A 25488-nucleotide genomic window follows, 5' to 3' on the forward strand; every position below is an offset into this window, starting at 1 on the left:
ACCTTGACCTTAAATTAATCCATTCACTCCACTTCCTAGCGCTCCATTCTTGGGTGGAACAGAACAAAAGAACACAACGTGAAACAGCGGCAGCTGCCACAGCAGGCAAGCAGATGTATGAATATAGCCAAGCAGCCCATCTGCTGAACTAAAGCCCTGGAAATGCTCTGGTCACCGACAGCCCGCCCTTAACCTTATTCCCCTGAGCAGTGTAATCAGATGAGCAGCCGCGGCACCGAGGGCTGTGAAAAGCTCAACTTAGTTAAATTGACTAGAGGATTATACAAATACCAAAATCGGTCATTTCGTACAAATTGGATATTTACGGCCCACAGACAACTATGTAACAGCAACGGAGGCGCCGAGCGAGAAAGCGCCCACGATGATGGTCAAGCGAGGGAGAGTCCTCGACGATGCCGGAAAGCACGCTCGCAAATGGGACGATAAGTTCATAATGCCATTCTGTTTCGTGGCAGAAATACACGAGATTCAGAAAGACGCCAGAATACAGGCTTTCGCTCTCCAAGAGGACCGATTTCGCTCGTGGCTCTGGGCCCATCGCATCGCCTCCCCGGCACAGAAGTCCAATCACAGGTCATCGTCCACCGGCAGGCGCCGGACCCCGAGGATGGACCCAGAGCCCACCGACCCCTCGGGGAAAACTCCAGCTGGACGGACAGTTTCGAGACGGTGACTATTCTCATCAGAAGAAACCGAGAAACCTTCCCCCAAACTGGCCCGAAATGAAAATTAGTTTAACAGAATAAAGTTCAAACTATCTGTGCAGGCTTCAGCCTTGCCTGGACCTCTTCTGGGAGAGAGCCAGTCGGGGTAACGCACAGCCGTCAGCGCCCTGTGTCTACAGCACGAGGTACACGCTACCTAAGGCTCAAACAGCTCCTAACAGATTCGGTGTCCGATTAAAACAACCAATTTAAAGAATGCTTCACCAATCAGAGTAGGAAAGTGTTTTTGTTGAATGCTAATTAAATCAACAACCTAATAAAGAACTAATTCACATAGGAAAAATGTCCAAAATCTTAAACATCTTTGGAATTTAACTCATTTTTGCCTCTTTCATAAGCACATTCAGCATTGTGTGATACTGACCAACTTGAAAAAACCAGGATCTTGCTGAAGAATTTCAAAAGTGATGTTCTAAACAGGCTGTCGTAAAATCTACTGACCCACTTCTCTATGAGCACGGGCGTGAACAATGGGCGACCAGCACTGCTGAGAACTTACCAGGAAGAGAGAGAAAACCCAGTTCCTGCCTGTCCAACTCTAACATATTCCTAACAAGGGGAGAATTTTGCTTACAGAAAATGTAAACAGCATTCCTGTTCACTGTCAGAACTACAGACACAACACCTGAGAAGGTCCCCAGGTCTGTAGTTTTCAGGTGACAGCTGTCAGCTGAAGTCAAAGGTCTCCTCACTCCGCCGCTAACTGCCATGAATTTTCTGATCGACTTTCTCAAAACAGAGGTCAGAAGGGTGAAAATAAGGTGAGCGTGAAAGCCGTTTTATTTACCGACATGCTGCTTTACTACACAACTGCTTTCAAATCCAAAATAAAGAGAAGCAGAAATTTCTGGTGCCAAGTGAAACAAATATTTATAAACTGAATTTACTCCTCAACAGCCTAAGTAGTCAGTCTTCATTCACTCAAGACTCATTCTAGCTTCCAAGGAAATAAATACTAGAATGGACTTGATAAGAGCTTAAACCAGCCGTGCAGACTAACCGCTTACCAAAATAACCTTCCAAATTAGCTTAAGGAAGGTAGTGTCTACTTGTATATACGGATGGCCTTGTTTTATAGGATAACAGCTTCATCCTCCAGGGTCCCCCACGTGTCATGGGAGGCCTCGCTACGTGGCTGCATGGGGGTCCCAGCCAGCTCTGGGGGGGCTCGGGGGGAAGCATCCCAGGGGAAGCACCCCAGGGGGAGGGAGTGGCCTGGATGGAGCCCAGTGGCGAGGCAGCTCTGGAGTTGGAGCTGACGCTTACTTTGTATCAATCGGTTTAAGGCTGAGCAGAAAGGGAAAAAGAGCCGGCCTACAGGCATGGCCAGGGACAAAACAGAACACTCGCTGAGAGTAAGTAATCCTACCTGACGCGTGGGCTTCCGCTTCCAGTCAGTCCCCCAATCTTTCCGACTAAGAGTCCATTTCACAGCAGCAGGTGAAATGACAGAGTACCAGGCAGTCAGTCAGGGCGCCACCCACCCCCACGGAGACCCCCGGCAGGGGAGCTCTGGGACAGGACTTCAAAAACTGTGGCTTCGGGCTGTCATTAGTGATGGCTCCCGCTTGCCCGGACAGCCACCACCGCCTTCCTGCCCCTTTTCTGACCTCAAGACTTGGCTGGCGACTGTGCTAGGAATCCATCTGGTAGCTGGATTTCATATTTCTGATCTGAGCTAATCTAATTAATTTATTTTGGTCTTTTTTAATTCGATCAAGTCCATTTGCATGCCCACTTTCCCAAGTCACAGCTGCAACATCCAGTTTTGTTTCTATCAAAGATGCTCATTTAAAACCCTTTTTTGGAGGTGGGCTGCCCCCTTCGCTGCACTCAGAACCTACGTTTTCTATGTCAGGATGGATCAGCTGTTCAGTGAGCCGTCAGATCAGAGACATCGATGCCATTTTAAATTTTGTAATAGCCACATTTTAAAAGTAACCAAAAAAAGAGTGCAATTACTTTTAATAATAACTTTTATTTAACCCAATATATGCAAAATACTATTGCTTCAACGTATAATCAACATGAAAAAAAAAAAAAAAAAGAATGAGATCGTTTACGTTGTTTGGTACTGAGTCCTTTGAAACCCAGTATGTATTTCACACGGCATGTCTCAATTTCTACTAGACACATTTCAAGTAAAAACTGTGCACATGGGGGTGATGGCTACCACACTGGACAGCCTAGTTACAGGTTGTTAGAAGAGACAGAAATACAAGTTGTCAGTGTTATCAAATAATTCTCCCAATTATCACTTGGATAATAAATATTCAAGATGTATTTATGTTTGATTTGGCTTTAAATAAAAATCAAGCTAAATCTCAAATCACATTTACTTATTCAAACTACATTTACTGAGGACCTACTTATGATCCAGGGACTGGTCTAGAAATATCTCAGTGGATAAAAACCAACAAAATTCCCTTTGTCCTCACGGAGCTCATCTGCAAGTGATAACCCTTAGAGAAGAAGTAAGATTCAGAGCGGAGTTACATTAATGAAAATTTAGGATGCTGTTTTACAAAACAGTTCTTGGGAATTTATGATGACAAATATTTTAACTATGTGTGATATTGTATAGTAAACACTACAGAGACATACAGTGAAGACAGAATAATGTAAGTTCCACTCAGTGCCCCACTGGCAAGTATTTTCTGAGACGGGAATGACAGTGCAGGAAGTAAGTGCTGTGTCCGGGGGTGAGGAGGGGCTCCACAAGACAGCTCAGCGAACGGCGTCACCTACACCGCAGCAGAGATGCACTGGGAAACCACTGGGAAAACCTGAGAATTAGCAAGCACTTCGGATACCTTCTAATCCAAACCCCCGCCCTTTTTTTTTAACGTTTATTTATTTTTGAGACAGAGAGAGACAGAGCATGAACAGGGGAGGGGCAGAGAGAGAGGGAGACGCAGAATCTGAAACGGGCTCCAGGCTCTGAGCTGTCAGCACAGAGCCCGACGCGGGGCTCGAACTCACGGACCGTGAGATCGTGACCTGAACCGAAGTCGGACGCTCAACCGACCGAGTCACCCAGGCACCCCCAAACCCCCTTTCTCTAACAGATTAAAAAACCTTTTTACAGACTGAGAGAAGTAAGCATCTTCTACAAAATATTTTCATGGCAAATAATTCCCAAAGGCGAAAGAGAAGCGTAGAGAAGAAATGGCAGCTTACCAGCAAGAGCAACTTCCTAGAGTCCTAAATTGGGTCTGTCTTGCTCAGGGATAAGTCACTAAACTGTGGAGACCACCAAACAGAAGAAGCGTTTCCTTTCAAACCAATGTTGTTAATTACACTACCTGTAACTTTTGGGAAGCAAGCTTGTAGTAGCAGCATACTGAGGCTATTGGGTTAATTGGGGGGCAATACGCAGGATGAAAAGTAGGCAGATCCAAAAAACAAGTAAACGCCGCACAGAGAATCATGGATGAAAGCAAAAGGTATACAACAAACCAAGATGAAAGAAGTAAGTTGGGCAAAAATATATGTTAATATTTTGAAGCGAATTTCTGACTTGCAAAACTTCCCATAAACAAGGCTTAACTACGTGGCTCTTCCAAAAGTAATACGGCATTTCTGCAGCCAAGTTTCAGTTTGGTATCACAGTGATCTGGGAAACTGGCAAGGAAGTAAATGAATACAAAACACCTTCACGTGCAAAATATCTTCCATAGCCCAATCACTTTGTATCCAATTGTGCAGGCAGAACCTCACCCAAAGGAAAACTTTTTCATAAATATCTAACACAATATGGGCAAGCGTGGATTCAAGATGACTGCCTTTTGGTTGGTGAAGACTGTTTTGAGTTCTATAGCTTGATTCGTAATTGTTCTCTTCAAGTTTCTCTCCTGCACCTCCAAAGAGCCTGAGGCATATAACATGACCGTGACGATGATTCCTGGGATTGGGTAAAGCATGTATCAGCATTTCCGAGGCAGTGTCTAGCAGCTGGAAAAACCCGTCACCACCTGCAGTACAACCTGCAAAGACACCTCTCCGTCATCGAGGTTACAAACCATGTCAAAAGGAGGAGGATCCATAAGCTGATAGGTGACCACACAAAAGGTGAAGGGCTCAGCACCACTGAATATTCATATTCATAGATCTATTAGACCACGAGGCCTGTGGACATCAATGCCCACTAATGGCCCCGCAGAGCCACTTGGGAAAGAGGAACATCTACCCAGGCCAATGCTCACTGTGGCGAAGGAAATTACCCAACAGACAATGACCCAGGTAAAGAATCAAGAAACGCTTCAAGTCACCAACATCAGTTCACCGCAAGTCGGTTCCAGATTTGCCTCATGGACCAAAGGGTGCCCTTCCTGAACGACCCACCCCTGCCCCGGGGAAGACCACATTTTCTTCCTCATTAGTATGTTCAGGCAGCAGCAACTCGCTATGAACGTGCTGTCCCCCCCAGCAGCCATGAGCCACAGGTTGCTATGTACATTAAAACTAAACACAATTTAAAACTCAGTACTCAGTCACACGAGCTCCATTTCAAGTGCTCACTATGCAATGCGTGCACCGTCCATCCATGCAACATTTCCATCCCTGCAGAAAATTCCATGGCCACTACTATGTATTTCTTATTAGAGAGGTAACATTTTTAGATGAAACCATATTACATAGTAGCAATTCTCTCTGATGCAAACTAGTTTCTCCTGTTCAGAGCATTGTTTCCAAGTATCCTTTCAAAGGTCCACACCTACCCCTTGTAATGAAATCTACAGCATTTGTTCCATTGATCACATTGTATGTGAATTAACTATATTTGCAACCTGTAAGATTTCTCCTTTCTGTAACACCTCCCAACATATATTTCTATTTCTTAATGAGTAATTTTTATTGTGTCAAGAATGGTTCTCAACTATACAAAATGTGACACTCAGGAATAATTAATGTCAAAATCCTTTTCACTTAGAATTGCCATAGTACCACTGCCCTTGAGTGAAGTATTTGCAAACTTAATTTTTATAACCCAGAACCTACACAGCTAGATAGTAAGGCCACTATTTTTCTTAGTGGCTTTGTACATTATTTTTATTCACTATTTTTTTGGAAGAAAAAGATTAAAAAAAGAACAAAAAAGGATTCAAGGTGCTTCAGAAGGTCTATGTTGGTCCGAGCACCATATGAAAAATAAAACCAAATTACATTTACACAGTTAGTTTCCATTTATAACACTGGATAATCCCCAAATATGCCGACACTAATTGAAGAGATACGTATTTTTATAGGAAAAATTATGCTCGGAATCGACGTTGTACAGGGTAACGCTACCCTTCACGTCAGCATTTTCTATGGCAGCTGATCCTAGCTCCATCCACCCCTTTGACCCAGCCAAACAATGGGAAATAACCCTCTATCCTTCTCATCATTCGTTCACTTCAGAAATATTTAATGAGTGCCTACTTTGCATAACACATTCATGAGACACTGGGGACACAGAGCTGACCTAAACAGACGTGGCCCCTGTTCTGTGCAGGCTGCTATTCTAACAGATGCCCTTCTCATATCCGACATATTCCAGCCACCAACCAACCTGCTAAGTCTGCCTCCCAAATATCCCACAAGCCCGCCTCTTCCTCTTAGTTGACACCATCTCGGATGGAGTCGGGCCTTCCTGTGTTAGTCAAGGACAGAACATTAAAGCCTGGCTGTATCTCCCAAGTCAGGTCTCAACAAGTTCACACAGCGGAATGAATGATCTCCCAAAACACAAAACACACCATGTCTCTCCCCTGATCGAAATCCTTAAAGGAGTTTCTCTCAAGTCCAAATGCTCCAGTGTGGGTGGAAGGCACTTCATAATCAGATCCCTCCATTCTAACCCCCCAAATCCCCACCCTGCCCCGGAAACGTGCACAAATACCCAGGCTAGGTCTGTCAAAGCACAGGAAGTTTACCAACAATCACCCATTCAGTTCCTCGCACCTTCCTTGCCTCCACACCGGCCTCCTTGCCCCCTGGTTGTCCAGTCCAGCCTCTCTTTTCATCTCAGTTCTTCTGTTGCCACCTGGGGAAAACCCCCTGACCCTCAGCCCTTTCCTTCTCAGGCTGATTCTGAAGTCCTCCCTAGTATTTGTGCTGCACGGAGGGAAGGGCTACAAAAGCACCAAGCGCGGTCTTGCCTGCCCTTCTCCCTGCAGACTAGAGCCTTGCCACTTGAAGGGAGTCCTGGGACCACTGGCACTTCCGGGGAGCTGGTGAGGGATGCAGAATCTTGGGTCCTAACCCTGACCTCCTGACCCAGAAATCTGCATTTTGTTAACAAGGACCCCTGCTGATTCCTGTGTCTGTGAAAATTGGGGGAGCCCCAGGTAGGGCCCCACTGCTCCTCAATTAACACGAGAATGAATAACCACCAACAAGCAACTCATCCCAAAGAATTACAAAGCAGAGAACACAAAGATACGCTGTCTTACACTTACAGAAGGCCTTGGCATTCCTGACTAAGAAACAATACTAATACTGACCTCATCCAAAGGATTCTGAATTAGTGACAAATTTTAATTTCTAATGGTTTACAAGGAGTGGACATCTAAAAGTGGTTTGATTCTAAAGATACATCCATCTGCTTGCCGATCACTTTGCATGACCAAAAAAAAAAAAGAAAAAAAGGCAGCTAACATTAATATCTAATGCTACATTACATAACACACTGTTTCACAGGCTTCTTGCAGAAACCTTTCAGTTATTTCTACATCACTTTGAGAGTCTGGATATTCTGAGCTGCCTTTCAGATAAAGATGATTTTTTTTTTCTATATAAGGTGCTGGGGCCAATGCTTCCCTTCAAGGCAACTAATGAAACAGCACTCAGCTAACAGCTCATACCAAGCACACGGCCACAACACTAATTTTTTTTTTTTCTAAGTTGGCCAAAAGACACATACTGTCTTATATAGAAGTCGTGCCACTAAACCACAGGAATCATGGAAATCAATGTCCTTTAGAGAACAACCTTTACGCCCTGCGATTCCACATGGAAATATCACTCTCGGAAATTAGCTCCTTCAAAGACTAAGCCCACTGAGAAGGCAGCCAGCTGACCTGCTTGTGCCACCACAGACATAAGAAGAACACGTCTAGGGTGACCTTCTTTCTGCACACAACTTCGCATGGCCCAGCAGCAGACCACTATACATTCTAAAAGCACTTAGAGCATTCAATATAATGTGACAAAAGATGAGAACACCTGTATACGCATATATACACAACATATGTGTAAGATATGTATCATGTAAACGGTGCAATCTATCCCAGATCTTTTTTTTTTGTAAGTTTATTTATTTATTTGGAGGGGGGTGGGGGATAGAGAGGGGTAGAGAGAGAATCCTAAGCAGGCTCCATACTGTCAGCGCAGAGCCCAACGCAGGGCTCGAACTCACAAACCACAAGATCATGACCTGAGCTGAAATCAAGTCAGATGCTTAACTGACTGAGCCACCCAGGCACCTCTATCCCAGATCTTTTTAATGCTATCTTTTTTTTTTTAATGTTTATTTATTTTTGAGAGAGACAGAAAATGAGCAGGGGAGGGACAGAGAGAGGGGGAGGCGCAGAATCCAAAGCAGGCTCCAGGCTCTGAGCTATCAGTACAGAGGCTTGAACCCACGAACTGAGATCATGACCTGAGACAAATTTGGACGCTCAACTGACTGAACCACCTAGGCACCCCTTTTTAATGCTATCTTAATTAATTTTATTATAGATGAGGAAGACAGCAAACAGACACAGGTCCAGAAATAGGTAAAATGGAAATTTTTTTAATGCAATTTATTTTGCATTAAATATTGTAAAATATTCTGGCATAGTTTAAACAAACAAAATATGCTTGATCTATAAAGGCAAATGATGCCACATGTTTATTAGCCTAATAAAAAATCATCATTTAAAAATATATTTCCCTTGGGGTGATAAATATATATATTATATATAATATATATATTTCCCTATTCCCTCTATCTAGACCAATTTCAAGCAACTGACTACACACACACGCGCGCGCACTCACCATCTAGGTGATGTCAAGCCTACAAAAAGTGAGAATTGACTAGAAGGACGGAAGAAAGGAGCTGCCTGAGACCACCCTCTGTCCAGGGGTGCCGGCCAATCACAAACTCCTATAAAGCTGACCCGGAACCACTGGAAGATGCCAAGGTGGGACACAGGCAACATGCTGAGGGGCTGGAAAAAAAGGCAAACAGCTAATTGCTCTTGTAAGAACTACAGTTGCCTCTGATTAACTGGTCTGACAATCGCCTACATTCTTTTGCATTTTCAAAGGTTCTAAAAAGCTGAAAAGAGGATCTTGTCTCATATTCCAGGGGAGTTTAAAACTCCCCAATTCTGTACCCAACTCCGCCTCATTTGAAATACAGGGAGAGAAAGGTTGTAGTCAACAGTCTTCTCTGATACATGCTACCAACATTCTTTTCCTTAGAGGAGAAGGGGAAAAAAAAAACCTTTGGTGATACCACAGCTGAAAATAATTTATCTATTTTCTCTGCTACAGCAGAGCACATGTGATGAGAAGCCTTATCCGTCATGAATAAACCTGAGCACATAGACAGGCAAAGTGTCCCAGGATGGGGGTAGAGGTCATATGGTAACCTGGAAGGTTTTCTAAGAGTCCGTATTTCATGCAAGAGAGGAATACACAGGAATTAGAAAAGTCTAAATTTCCATTAGGGAGGCAAGCGATATAAGAATGACACAGAACTGCAAAGCAGTGTGAGGGGGTCATCGGGAGAGTATTAGAGAAAGTGATTTTGGAAAACTACACTTACACTCAAAAAGGTAAATCTCTAGGGGAAAAAGGAAGAAAACAACTGTAACTTATTCAGGGACCACAGCATTAAATTTCTCCTTCAATCGAAATTATATTTGACAAAGTAAGTGGAAATAAGACTGGAATGTACAGTAAAGAGCTTCGCATCCATTGTTTCATCATCATTCTGACTTATGACAAAGTTGGAACCATTGTTTCTGTGTCTATGACACTCAGCATAAATGTGATGAGGTTCTACAGTGCCGTCATCAAAACTATTTGATAATCAAAACTATCAATTACGTGCAGCTAAATAAGCCTGATACATCTTTTACCCAAGTTGAATGTCTTCATTCCTACTGGCATTTAATAAAAGACAAGTTTTATCCATAGACTCTGTATCTTTAATTTTACATTTTCCTGTACCCATAGCAAAGGCTCAGCCCTAAACTGGCCCCTTTTCCTCATTACCCAGAAATTTTCTGAGCTTCTCTCCCCAGTTAGCTGAACACTGTGGGCAAAACGAGATATCTTTTATGTTACTCTAAGCAAATTAATTCATAAGCCTAAATCTATCCCCCCCCCAAATTACATTCCATAACAAATTCTTTCATTATTTTACTGCAAAGCACCTTACTATTCTATGTTGTTGAACACTGACTGTAATGACCCACTTCTGACTCACTTATTCCTCCTAAAAATGACTCCATTAACCAATTCTAATGTTAAGTACTTTTTACATGAGCGTACAAGAGTCCTGATTTCAGGACATCGTTCTAATTTACAGGTAAAATTTACGTTTCAGTTTTGAAAAGGGATCCTACTAATGTAGTTATAAATTCCTACCTTGTGTAGGAATTCCTACCTTTGATCTATGATCAAAACGAAGCTCACCTCAAGTTAGCAAGTAAAAGGGGATGTAAGGTAAGAAAAGGCAAGGTGAGAAGAGGGGCTGCTACCTGCTGTGACATTTGTTTTCCATAATGAGGACGATCAAGAATATTAAGGCTACCAATGAAACCTTATCGTTGAATTTGGTATTTGGGTTAAGAAAAAACACCAGACAGACACCTACTCAGCTTTAAAATACAGAGTCCCCTAAGGCCTCAGACTGCTGCACCCGCTTGTCAGTATGGTTTTAGTGAATTTAACTAGTATATACCACTTGTCGATAAAATTATGATGCAGCTAAGGAAATCTAAATGAAGTCTCATCAGCGACACTGCACCTACCCACACGTTTCGTGCTCCCTCCCCCACATTCATTATACCTCTAAGCATACCAATACTCCATGCCCATTTCTCAGAGATAATTTGAAGATATTGAGAAGTTTTCCTATAAAACAATTCTAGAGAATATGAATAAAGGTTTCTAACCATGCTAGAGTTTGGTGCCTTTCGGTGCCTTTAAAAAACAGTGGCTATGACAAACATGTATCAAATTTCTTTTTTTAAGTTTATTTATTTTGAGAGAGAGAGAGAGAGAGAGAGAGCGAGCATGCACACATGTGCACAGGGGAGGGGAAAGGGCAAAAACAGAGGGAGAAGAAGAGAGACAGAATCCCAAGTAGGCTCCACGTTGAGCCACATGGGACTTAATCCCATGACTGTGAGATCACCACCCAAGCTGAAACCAAGAGCCGGACAACGAACCAACTGAGCCACCCGGGTGCCTCACATATCTCAAATTTCTTAAAATAGCCTTAAACATTCTGTGTATAAATCTGAGTGCCCCATTAAATAGAATACTGCTCTACACTACATTTTCCAGATTGCAATATATACCTGGAAAGAGCAAAAAGTATTCTGGAAGACCACATATCTCAAGTTTCTACTTCAAAAACATACTCACAAGCCCTCTGTGCTCTGGGCTGGGCACCTGTCGAGACCTCTGCATATTCAATGACCAACATTCCTTAGCACTAAAATTAAAGCAAGGAGATTAAAGCTTTTTTCTCATCATGGTAAAGGGAAAAGTTTTAAAATACCATTTGGTATTTGAAGTTGTTTAGATCATCAGTATCCAAATAATTTTTACTGGTTGCGTATGAACTTGGTAATTAGTAGCTTTTCACCTACCAGAAAAATGTATAACTTCTTTGTAGGATGAAATTAAATTTTTTTCCTTTTTAATTTTCCATTTTTGCATATATTTTTATTTGAATAAATGATGTCCTGTTGAAAGGTTAACTTGCAAATATATACATGTCAATATTTCTTTCATCACAACCATTTAAATTTCCCCTATTGCCTTTGTAAATGTGCCCAGAGTGGTAAGTTCATTAAGACCCTGTATCTTATGTCTACCACTGTGTATCCCCAATGCCAGACCCCGTGCCTCAGTTGAAGGAATTAGCCATTGTATAATAGGTATCTCAGGAGATCGCTAATGCCCCTCCCTCCTGCCACAAAAATGTAGGAGAGTGAGTAAGCTGCACTGTGTCCCTGAGGTTTTATTCACACAAGGGAGGAGAGGGACTTGGGGTGGGACAGGAAATTAAAATATCTCCCATTTCTCCACTGATACCGTGCTGTTTAAAAGGAGAAGCGTGTGCTGGTAACAATTTTCTCGTTCTACAGCTCCTTGTTTGTGTAATGATCTGCTCCAGCCTTCAGAATGAACCTCCCCAAACAATGTGGTCTGGCATGTTTCCCATCAACAGGGTCCAAAGAACCTGGCCACCCCTTCTCCCCACTGTACATTCTATCTATACTCTGGGGTGTCCAAGAAAGAAATGCATCGAGGGCACCTGGGTGGCTCAGTCGGTTCAGCGTCCAACTCTTGGTTTCGGCTCAGGTAATGACCTCACGGTTCATGGGTTCAAGCCCCAAGTAGGCTCTGTGCTGCCAGCACAGAGCCTGCTTGGGATTCCCTCTCTCCCTCTCTCCCTCTCTTTCTGCCCCTGTCCCACTCATGAACTCTCTCTCTCTCTCTCTCTCTCTCTCAAAACAAAGAAATAAAAACATTTAAAAGAAAGAAATGCATCAAATGCTATTTATTGCTTATTATATTTGAACTCCTTTTCTCCAAAAAAGTGCAAAGTTCTCTACACACTGCCTTTTCATATATTTGCTAACTACCCAATAACAAGTATCATTAAAAACTATAATGTTATCTGGCATCTACAAACAAAATAATGTTTGAAATAAATTTTGATTGTTAATTTCACTGGGCCCCTTTGGTTCACAGCTTATACTTAAGCATTTCAGATGTAAATCCAGTATAAAACAAATAACCATGTGAATATGCTAAAAAATAATAACTGCTCCTTGAGAAATCAAAATCATATTTTAATAAAATTATTTTCCCGCATTATAATATTCTTATGTCTTCATATAAATATACCTTGAGTTCTTGAGCCTGTTTTTTGTGAATTTCTTCTGACCCCTCCACTACTATCAGCTAGTGTTTTGTTGTTCTTGGGGAAAGTGTTTTGGTGGAGATAAGAACAGAATGCCGAAAAGCACACAGGCACCCTCTCGTTAGCCCCATGTAGCTATTTCAATTAACTGAAATTACATCGAGTTTCAGATCCACTTCTTCTGTCACACGAGGCACATGCAAGTGCTCGACAGCCACATGTGGCTAGTGGCTACTGGACTGGACGCAGCAAATACAGAGCTCTGTCGAATTTTCATCACGGTAGATAGAGGACTCTATCCGAGCAGAGACCTAGAGGGCTAGCAGGAGAAGAGCAGGTCCAGGGAAGCAGAGAGGACTGAAAAGTCCTTTCCTGAGGCTGAGGGAAGCAGGATGTACTCAGATGTCTGCAAATACCTCAATATGGCTTAACTCGAGTGGAGGCTAGATCCCGAACACTCTCATAATTCATTCTGAATTCACAGAGAAGTCACTCTCAAGGTTTTAAGCTGTTCTGTTTAGGAGAGATGTACATCTTGGAAAGAATCCCCCTTACTGCCATGTGGCTCACAGACTGGGAGAGGCAGAAGTGGCACAAGCCTAGGGCCAAGAAGACCAGTTTCAAGGATCTTGCAGGAATTCAGGTAAAAGATGATGGTGCAGCAAAAAAGGAGACGGACATACTCAAGGTACAGCACTACCCAACCATCTGACTCAGCTTCTGATTGGATGCTGGAGGAGGAAAAAGAGTGTAGGACGACAGACAGGACTCTGGTTTGGGCAATTGAGCAGATGGTAATACCAATCAACGAAACACTGGGAACAGAAGAGAAGGAGAGTTTTTACGGGGTGGAGGAGAGGTATAGAAATGATCCACATAGCGCTGTCCAGGAAGCTATACAATATAAAAGTGACGAGCTCAAGGGAGAAGACTGAGCTCAAGACATGGCTGTCTGGGTCACTGACAAACAGAAGGCAGGCAAAGTCTTGGGGCAGATAAGATCATCCAGAAAATATGTTTAGTGATAAGAGAAAACAAGGGGAGAATTCTGAGGAACACCAACACTTACAGGGCCAGGAGAAGCGTCAGCCAGCAAGACAAGACAAAAGCAAACACCAAAAAAAAAAAAAAAAAAAGCCTTAAAAAGGAAGTGATCAACAGGTTCAAAAGCTGTAGAGAAAGAACAGTATCCACCAACCAGACTCCACAGGCAGGATATCAGTAACTCTGTTAAGAGCAGTTTCTACAGGGGCACTCGGGTGGCTCAGTCGGTTAACAACTTCAGCTCAGGTCATGATCTCACGGCTCGACTCATGGGTTTGAGCCCCACGTCAGGCTCTGTGCTGACAGCTCAGAGCCTGGAGCCTGCTTCAGATTCTGTGTCTCCCTCTCTCTCTGCTCCTCTCCCCACTTCTCTCTCTCTCAAAAATAAATAAATATTAAAGAAAAAATAAGCAGTTTCTATAAAGTAGTGGAGGCAGAGGCTCAGGTGCTCAAGTTAAGAGGGTGACAGGAAAGAAAAGTAGAGATGGCTGCCCACCTTCAGCAGAGGAGGTGAAGAGACGGCAGGCCGCAGTGTAGACTGATCAAGGACTGGGCTCTGTCTACCCAACGTGAAAGAAATGGGATTGTGTTCAAACATAAGTCACACAACCTTGTGAAAATCCCCAAGTCTCTCTGCCACTGTAGAAAATGGGGATAATAATAGCATTTACTCCAAAGGGTTATTAAAATTTAAGTGCATTAATATTTGTAAAGCACTTAGAACAGCGCCTGCCACATGGTAAGCACTATATAAGCATTTGTTAGATAAAACAGTAACACTGACAGGAAGAGACACAGGCGGTGAGAGGTCCAAGGAGAGACACAGAAAAAAGGGGGACAATTAAGGGCACGAGTCTCTGAGGAGAGGGCAGGAGTGGGAGAAGACCCACACCTCTTCCACTGGCACAAGCAGAAGGATGGGTACAGATGCAAAGTTAATAATAAGCGAACGTGGTTTCATTCCCATGGCTTTGAGTGGCTTGTTCAATTTTGAGACAGGCAGGAGTCATGAGGTGGAAGTTTGAAAGAAAGAAACTGAAGACACAAATAAGTGGAAAGACATTACTGTGCTCATGGACTGGAAGGGTTAGTGTTATTAAAATGTCCACACTACCCAAAGCTATCAAAAGTCCAACGGCATTTTTCACAGAAATAGAACAAACAATCCCAACATTTGCATGGAACCACCAAAGATCCTGCAAATAACGGACCAAAGTGGCACGTTCGTGGGGCACTAAGGACCCACTAAGGTCGGAGACCAACTCTGAAATGACATCAGCTTCCAGAAATGAGAATTCCACCTATCTCTCATTCAAGTGGACTAAATTAGCTTTATTTATAAAGCACAACACAGTCCCCGGCACATAATTAGTAGACAGTGCAGATGATCAAACATTTTCTTCTTTAATGTGAGAAACTTAAATATGCAAAATATGTCAGCCAGGCTGTGTGGCCTCGGTCCAGTTAGTCAGCCTCTCTGGTTCTCGGTTCCTCATCTGGGCAGAAGGAAGTGGAGAGGTGGCCGCACAGAATGGCAAATACCCCACCACCACTCTAAGACACTAACCGAAGCACTTCGCAATTGGAAATGTGTTCGGTATAGCCGTCCTCTTCTGAAATTCACACTTCCAGTGATACAAAGTAATCAAAACTCAAAAAAGCACAGATTATTTTAAAAAGTGACTATACAGATAAACGGAACACACATATATTATGTAAACAATTCAGTAACTCTCCAGTTACTACTATTCTACAGGTTTCATTCTGAACTCATGGAAAAGTAAATCGCTCTACAGGTTTTAAGCTATGCTATTTAGAAAGATATACATTTTAGACGTGCCCCTTACCAAAACGTGGGCACCACCAGGAACTCGAGTAACTGCCCCGGTAAGGTAGATTAGCACCTGGTTTCGTGGTGAGATCAGGAAACCACCATACCTCAGAACACATTCACTTACAATGCTGTAACGGGGCATCCCAGGGAACCCCTCCGCTCCAGCCCACCTAGAGAAAGGGCACGCCGGGCGGCGGACACTTGGGGGCACCTCTCTATCAACAAGGCCTCAGAGGCTTGCCAGGTCCTTTCCTAAATGTCTAAAGCGTTGGTCCAAAGACCAAGCGGTCACCTACGGCAAATTTCTCAGAAGAATGAGACCTCACGCGATCCTTATTTCTAAACAAGGCTGGCAGCACACAATCTCTCCCTAATCACCAATAATATAAACTCTTGGCCACACAACTGTAATCCCTCCATTAAATTAACAACTTAACGGGTTCAGAATGTAACATGGCATCCTACGAAGCACCAAAGAACTGGATGCTAAATGTATTCTTCCCATTTCCCAATTATTTGCTCAACAAACTTGGGTGAGAAGTAACCTCTTTAACTCCCTTTTCCAAAAGCAAAATAGGTTAATGTCAGCTGTCATCTTCAGGGATGCTGTAAGGATAACTTCAGTTCAAATTCCTACCACAAATATGTTTAATATAAAAAAATATATTAAAATTTTTCTTATGCACTATGATTAGTCTTGAAGGTCTAGCTTAGGACACTCTTTCCTCAGATGCCCTAACTGTGCAGACAGAAAAACTCTCCCATCAAACACACACACACACACACACACACACACACACACACAATTTCATCTTCAAGCCCTCCTTGACCTCAGCTTCCACGATTTTTATTGAAAACTTCCAGAAAAGATCACAGAACGTTTCTTTAAAACATCTCCTTCCCTAACAACCCACCATCAGTACGTTTCCCCGTATCTGGAATCTAGAAGGGCACTTCTGGGGTTTGCAGGGCGCAAGCCCACCAGGTCCCCTTCCTGGAGCCCCTCATTTTATTCCCAGCATTTATCACCATGGCTAGGATAAAGCAGATGCAGGCACATGCTTACAGAAGGAATAAAAAGTAAGAGCTCTTTTCAATAAATAATCCACAAAAATTCGAGTTTCTAGTTCTTGATATGGAAGGGCACACTGGAGACACCTGAATGTTGTATTTGCAAATCCCATCAACGGTTTCTGAATTTGTCCCAAAGCTTACCTCCCTCAATTTTACATATCCAGTAGCCCTGGGCAGAACCTCCTTTCAACACAGTGTATGATTTCACATCAGCATTTTCTCATCTTTATCTTTTATTGGCCGTTATCAAAAATTAAGCTTATAAATGTTAAGTTTATTTACAAAATCATCACCTCTCATCAAAGATTAATGCTGCACCATTGTGACGTCTCTTCAACACTTTAGAGAAGCTTAAAACGGTCATAAGGAAAAATGAGAAGAAGGGAATATCACGGCCAGGGAGGGAGTAGAAGCAGCAGCATCTAGAAATTGGAGGAAAACCAGCTATGAAGACGGCCAGATCTGGCTCGAGCACTTTCTCTACTTCAGGCCAATTAAAGCATCTCTCTGGCCTTCAGCTTCCTCATCTATGAAAATATAAAAATAAGTGTTCCATCACCTCCCTCAAAGGGCTGCTTAGAAGTGATTTTACTGGATTGTCACACATGGCCATGAACAGAATGCCTTGCAACACAACAGTCGGTAAACGTTAATTGTTCTCCCCACATTCTGCACCAACCTTAACCTAGTCATCTAGGTTTCCTTGCTCCCAGTTTCACTCCCAAACATACCAGGCGTGTCCACAGGAGCGGACAGCACCAATGTCCAACGGTATTCCACCAAGTGCTGAGCTCTTCTGCCATAATAGAACCAAAAACTCCTTTTAAAAATCACCACCACCACAGAAGCCTGTTGCCTTGCCAGGGCAGAGACAGGGCAGGCAAAAAAGGACAAGCAGACTGCAGAGCAAGTCCCTGGACGGACACCTTCACAGACGATGAAGGAAATCCTGCTTTCGTGCATCTGGGATCTGGGAATCACAGGACGTGAGTGCTAAAAGACTCAAGACCTAATCCAATCACTTGACCTCACGGAGAAACAGTGAGAAGGTAAATGCTTTGTTCAAGGTCATTCAGCTAATCAGAGAGACAATGAAGACCCACAGCTCCACGTCTCTCGCTCCAAGACTCGTGCTGGTTCCCGCTGCAATAAATACCCGAAACGGTTAAAGAATGTATCCCCTTACATTGGGGGATACATTGGGAAAATGTTAACAGAAGATTGAGGCAATGCAATTTTAAAAGAGTACATCCAAACAGCATCTAGGGAGGAAGCTCAAGTCATCACTTGAAGCAATTCCAAAGAAGGTGGCATTCGAAAAACGTTCTGTTCTAACCGTTGGCATTATCACTGAACGTGGTGTTGTGCCTCCAAGGTCACTATGCTGAAGGAAACAACATTCATTTGCATAACTTCTGGTGTATTAAGTCAACTATGTCATGAGAATTTTTTTCTTTTAACCAGCAGAGTAGGTGCTTCCCCAAAACGTTGCTGAGTGCTAAGCCCTTCTACACACACAGCTCTGTGCCCTCTACGCATCATGTCTATATGGCCTGCATCTTCCTGGATGGCAGTTAATGCCATAAAACCATTCAACTCAAGGTAAATGGAGAAATCATTTGTGTGACTGAGTTACAAGCTTTTTCCAAAGAACACCATTTTTACTGGGGAAAAAAAAAAAAAAAACAACTAACAAACTCTGGTTATTCAGATTTGAGTGTGTGGCATTTTCTCAAAAATGAACAAAATAACTCTGTCACTTAAGGAAAACAATTGAAAGTTTTGTTGCCAACGATTGAGGTTGAGCTTACAAGCAAAAATCAGAATTTTGGAAAATCTGGATCCACCATCACGAACTTGACAACTTCCCGATACTTAAAGAATTTTTTGATTAGATAGGTAGCGAGAGGAACAAATAAGTTTTTAAAAATACTGTATAATGAAATGTGTCAACATCTGAAAGATTTATGTAACTCACTGAACCAATACTTTCCAAATTACCAATGCATGATGTTACAAAACCACACACACAGATAAAAGACCCGTTCGAAGTGCAAGATACAGCCAGGCATTTTCATGAAACCAAATACAAAAATTTCACTGGTATGACTTCAGACTCCACATTGCAACTAACCTTCAAAAAACTACTCCTTATAGTTTTAGGGTAGCATAAAATTATCTAAAAAGGCCATTCAAATATTCATCCCTTTTCGATTACAAATCTGCATGCCACATTTTCTTCATGTTCTTCAACCAAAACAACATCTTACAACAGATGGAATACAGAAGCAGCTATCAAATTCTAACAGTCTTCTCTTGGGCCAGGCAGTAAAGACATTTACAAAAACATAAAGACGAACACCCTCATTGTCACCAGACTTTTGCTTAGGAAAACACTTAGTTTTCGTAAAAATTACCCATAATGTATTATTGGTCAACAGCATCACCGAAAAATGCAACATACACACTTAAAACTTACACATCATAAAACATTTTGACATGGCAAAACAAAAAACAAAACAAACAAACAAAACAAAAGACCTTCCAAATATGAAAATACGATACCCTGGACACGGAGGGCACGGCACAAGTTTTACCCGTGGAGAACTAGAAACTCAGTAATTACCACTGCCACAATCACCAAAAAAGCCGCAGATATCCTTGACAAGGGAGAGCCAGAATAAGGAGGCACAGACTATCACGAAGGCTACTTGGCTAAAATGCCTGGCTTTCAAGAGAAGTTGGGGCAGGGAATGGAGAGGAGAGAAAGTTCCAGAGCCAGCAAATCAAATGACTAGGCAGCGTCCAGTAGAGAAACAGAAGGGAATGCCTTGCTTTTGCTTTATAGCTTACTATGAAAAGACTGTAACTTTCACCCATTTGTTCTTTTTACAAGAATGAGACATTCACACTCCTGTTCTCACTGCTTTGTGCGAAGATCAGAGAAGGACCCACAGCTTTTTTTTTTTTTTTTTAATGTGTGTATCTTCGTTAGCTTCAATAACCCTAGGAGACAAGCAGTACAAATATCATTCCATTTGCAGATGGTGAAACTGAGTCTTGAGAGTTTAAAGACTGCCACAGTCGGGTGAAAGACCCAATATCCCTACCCCGAGTCTTCTGGACTCTTGTTTGATCTCTCTTCCACACCCCGCTGGGACACTTGTTCTCCAAGTGTGGTCCTGCACCAGCAGCATCAACAACTTGGGGAACTTGTTAGATATGTGACTTCTCAGGCCAACCCAGCCCTACTAACTTTGAAATTCTTGGGGTGAGGCCCAGCAATCTGTATTTTACAAAGCCTTACAGGTCATTCCAGTGTATGAATGGATGGTCTAGAAACAGTGACACCCCAGGTAGACACCCATCTGCCAGGACAATTGTGTAAATAATACGAACGAACAACTTTAAACCAATACCATACAGCTGGAACTGCCATAACAAAACACCACGGACTGAATGGTTTCAACAGAATGTACTTCTCACAGCTCTGGGGGCCTGAAGTCCAAGATCAAGGAACCAGCAGGATAGGCTTCATTCTGAGCCCTCTTCTCCTAGCTTGTATGTGGCCATCATCTCATCCTGTGCTCACAAGACCTCTTTGTGCACACAAAGAGAAAAATCTTTGTCCTCCTCTTCTTATAAGGCCATCAATCCTATTGGATTCAGGTCCCAACCATATGACTTCATTTAACCTTTATTATCTCCATAAGGGCCCTATTTCCAAATATAGTCACGTTGAGATTGGGGCTTCAACATATAAATTGGAGGGGGGGGGGGCAAAATTCAGTCTCTAACCAACTTCAGAAGGAAAATGTTCAGGTCCCATGTAAAGGTTGATGCTGCTGGTCCCGGACCTCACCTGCAGAACGCGCGACACGAAGGCTCAAAGAGACAGACGTTTGCTTGGAAAAGCAGCAACTGCCGTGGGAATCCCAGAACTGATCCAAAGCAGCTGAGGAAGACCCACGGGGATTTCCACGGGAAGACAGGAGCCAGGGAAAGTCATTTCCCACGCTGGTGCCTAATGTTGACCGATAGTGGTAAACATTTATGGAGCCAGTTGCCTACACGCCAGGCTGTGTGGTGAGACTGCAGGTGTACTCGTTCGTGTAATCCGTGTCACCCCCGTTACAGGAACGGAAACAGGGGGGCCTGAAGGTTAAGCAGCCTGCCAAGGAGCCACACTGCTGGCAAGAGGCGGCAATGGGAATAATCCCCAAGACAGTGAACCCCCACTCTCTACTAGAAGGGAGACGAGAGCACAGGCAGGCATCTGACCTTCAACCAGAGAGGGCGACCCCAGGTGCCAGAGGCCATCCGCACAACGGCGTACAGGACAGCTGTTAAGGAAACACAAAAGACCAACACACGCAAGGAAAGATACTCGACTGCGCTCATAATCAAAGCGCACCTATCAAACTGGCAAAGGACAATAACGTCCTGAGTCAGCAAGTGCAGAAAACATGGGCAACTCCCAGACCACTGAAAAGATTATGAAATGATGTGGCCTTTCAGGGCAATCCAGGAACACACACCATACAGAAAAAGGACACAGCCTGTGACCCCATGATAATCGTTTCTAGAAATGTCTCCTAAAGGTGCAGGGAGATGTGTGTGAAGGGCGAATCTTTACGGCAGCAATGTTTTCAATAGTGAAACACTAGAAATGACCTATATGTCCATTAAAGGAGGACAGGTAAGTGAAGTTACATGATACAGGATGTCACCATTTGAGCTACTTGAAAAGACAAGGTACAGCAGCTCTGTGTGTTGATAGGAAAGGATCAGCCACGGTATTCTGAAAAAGGGGAATTACACATGTATGATACATTCACAGCGTGGAAACCTATCTCCCATTAAAAGGCCTAGGGGAATAATTAATGTACCTACGTTTACTGGTCATGGGGGCTTTCACTTTCTACTTTCTACATACTTTGCGGTGTAAAATAGTTTGGCACAAGCATCCTTACAATCAGTCCGATGTTAGAAAAAATTTTGTTACGATTTTTCCCCCACGTCAAATGGATCTAGCCTCCATCCAAGTTCTGCTAGCTGGTAACCTTGGCTGGGTTACTAAATCTCACGAGGCCTCGATTTTCTCATAGGTAAGCAGGAACGCCTGTGGGGAACAAGGACACCTGTTGTCTGCTCGCAGGATATATCCTCGGCTTTCCTTCACAGTGTTCCCCAGAGCACCACACACATACCCCCGCGTGTTGTGACGAGGGTCTGTCGAGCTGAGATCTCCTTGAGGGCAGGTCCGTGTGCCCTGCCCTGTGCACCCCTATTGTCTCAGGGCCCCCAGAATGACTACTACAAAGAGCGGATCAAGCAGTAATTCACGAACAAGACAAGCAGCAGTGAGCATATTTAACCAACACTAATAAGAATGTGTCAGTCTGATATTTCGCTTTCAAGAGAATTTGGGGGAAAAAAATTATGAATCCTTGAAACCTCAGACACATTCCAAATATTTTAAAGGTATAAAACGGACCTAAGTTTCTTAATTGTGGAGGTTCAAAATGAATGATGCCCAATTTTCCACATTCCTGCTTTGAAAGATTAAAAACACATTTCAGTCCACTCATCTGAAATCATAATTTAGACTTATCTGAATCAGAAAGACAGTCTGTCATCTCCACAGTTCCCTATTCCGAGGGTGGCAGATTCTTTCCCATATCCAAACAGTGTCACCCAGTTACTCAAGTTATGGTCTACAACGCGAGACGCTACACACAAACGTACGGTCAAACTTAAATCAGTCAACTTTTACAGCTGGTTACTCCACACTTCCTCATCCGCTGCAAGGCTACAGTTTAACTACAGAGCCACCTGAGTGGCAGTGTGACCAAGAGGAAAGTACTAACGAAGAAGTTGGGACTCACCACGCTCCCCTGTCTGTGTCAAGACCATAGTAACGCCCTCTCTCCGGATAAACAAAACACGCAGTGAGATGAAAGTGACGTAATTTTGAGTTCTCAGAAAAGCCCTACACAAAGAGGTACTGCCAAGTCTAATAACTAACCGAAGTGTTTACATCACAACCAAAAGTAACTAAATGAGTACACGACAATGGCACACTTTCCTTCATTTTCGAGCAGGCAAATCACTGTATGTCTAACGTGACAATAAACTAAGGTTGAGAATGGAATTCTAACAATTTCCTTTTCAGGACAGAATGTAGCACCTTCATCAAGTGACCAAACTAAACATCACCAGTAAACGAGACGAGGAGATGTCATGTGCCCCAATGTGACACCCTGAGGAAAGAAACGCCATCACCTATGCATTACTCTGGTCAGAAGAGGCTTAACCTAAATCTAAACGGGAGGAGAGGGGCGCCTGGGTGGCTCAGTCGGTTAAGGGTCTGACTTTAGCTCAGGTCATGACCTTGCAGTTCATGAGTTCGAGTCCCGCCTCAGGCTCTGTGTTGACAGCCTGGAGCCTGCTTCGGATTCTGTGTCTCCCCTGCTCTCTGCCCCTCCACCTCTCTCTCTCTCTCGCTCTCTCTCTCTCTCAAAATAAAAATAAAACATTGGAAAAAAAATTTTTAATATATAAACAGGAGAGGGAAAAATCTAATTTGCTATTCAGATTGCTATTTTGGCCATCTCAAAGAGATATCTAATTTCCGAAAGCCACTACAGTATAACAATATTTGCTGTCTTTCACGAAGTTTTGTCTGCTGTATTCATGCCAAAAACTATGTGCTACAAAGAGGCAAACCAATGACACCTTCCCTCCAACGATGAACTTCCATACACCTGCACGCAACAAATATTTATTGAGCACCTGCCATATTCAAACGCTGTTCTAGGCACTAAGGATGCATCAGGAAACATCGCAGACGACAATCCCCCCCTTCATGGAGCTGACCTGCATTCTAGTGAGGACAGAGTCAAACAGAGTAAATAACTAAAACGTACATAAGTAATTAAAAGGCAAAACAAGAGAAAAACTAGAGCACAGAAGGGGGATCAGTAGTTGAAAGGAAGGGGTGTGATTTTTTTTTTCCATTTTATTTCAGATAGAGAGCAGGGGAGAGGGGCAGAGGGAGAGACAAAGAATGTTCAGCAGGCTCCACGTTCAGCACGGAGCCCGATGCGGGGCTCAATCCCACCACCGTGAGCTCATGACCTGAGTCCAAAGCAAGAGGCGGACCCTCAACCGACTGAGTCATCCAGGCGCCCCTGAAGGGGTGTAATTTTAAAGTGGGCAGTGCAGGGAAGCCTCCCAGGGAAAAGGACCGTGAGGATGTGGAAGGAGCTGAGGAGACAGCCGGATGCCCAAGAGGATTGCTCCCGATGGCGGGGGAAACCAAGTGCAGAGGCCGTGCACTTCTGATCCCAAGGACCCACCAGAGCGTCTCTGGGGGCAGCCACCGCTCAGAGGGCAGCAAGGAGGAAGCTGAGCCGAGGAAACTCTTCGGGCATCTCCCTGTTGGAAACAGACCGCCCGTGGAAAAGGCAGACGGCGAGCCCCTGCTGCGGTCCCGCCGGCAGGAAGAAGTGGCCCCTTAGGCAGGGTGGTGGACGTGGAGAGACAAGTGGTCAGATCCTGCACACACTCTGAAGGCGGAGCCGACAGCCTGAGGATGAATCCGACGCAGTAGATGAGAGAGGCGGGAGGCCAAGGAATTCCAAGGTCTCCATCAGGACCTCAGTGTGATAAAGGCTGTGAAAGCAGTGCTGGTGGAAAGCACCCGCGTGATGCCGTCTCACTGTGCACCACAGTCCTATGAAGTAGGCTGTGCAAGGTCAGTGTTCCCACCTTTAAAAATGCAGGAAGGAGCAGGAATGAGGCCTGAACGGTAAGTGGTTTGTCCATATATAGGAGCATTGGAAATAAAACAGGAGCCTGGATTTCCTTCCCAAGTCTAGGGGTTTTTCCATTGTATCATGTAGCTGGTTTTTTTGTTTGTTTGTTTCTTTCTTTCTTTTTTTTTTTTTTTTTTTTAAAGGTAGCATGTTACCATATACAAAACCTACAGAAAACGGAGAAGCCTTGTCCCGGGGATTTCAACGGCTCGCTTGTATCTAAGGACTCACTAACGTGAAGTCTTCTACAGCCAGAGGCCGGGGAATGCCGTTTACCAAACTGTCAGGTGTATACAGGGCCATCTGTGTGCTAAGAAGCTCCCTGATGTAGCCGGGCTCTAGCTGGTTCTGTGAAGAGTACACACAACTAGGAGAACAGCAGTAGGTCATATGTCCCTATTAATGGAAAATACACCCAAAAGTTAGCCCCACAGAGTCAGCGCTCAACCCTGATCTCTTCTAGGAAGCATATCACGGCTGTTGCTGCCGTTTCTCAATATCACCTGCAAAACCCTAATGTCTCTCTCCACTGACATTTCTCACTGATAACAGGACACGTGCATTTACCTACCCTGTAAACTCAAAAATCAAAGGTTCCCAACAGATGATTTCTCCGGCTCCTCTGTCACCGCCAGAATCCCTTTTCCTCGCCCACTGTGCCAGCTGCAGCCTCCATGCCTACCCTCACCTGTACCAGCCTGAGTCCTTCCATCCATTCGTTCCCCGAGCACCTCTCTGATGGCAGCTAGGCCTGTTCTAGGCACTCAGATTCCCATTTCCCTGCTGGGACACAAGGAACACTAATTACGAGTGGGTAAGTGTTAT

General features: G+C 43.7%; 1 protein-coding gene across 4 annotated transcripts in view; it reads right to left on the reverse strand.

The window, feature by feature from the left end:
- The window catches only part of CHD7 (chromodomain helicase DNA binding protein 7), a 190168-nt gene that overhangs the window by 126638 nt on the left and 38042 nt on the right, over positions 1-25488 (reverse strand). The gene's annotated exons all lie outside the window — the stretch shown is intronic.

This window comes from Panthera uncia, chromosome F2, assembly GCF_023721935.1.
Source record: "Panthera uncia isolate 11264 chromosome F2, Puncia_PCG_1.0, whole genome shotgun sequence".
NCBI lineage: Eukaryota > Metazoa > Chordata > Mammalia > Carnivora > Felidae > Panthera > Panthera uncia.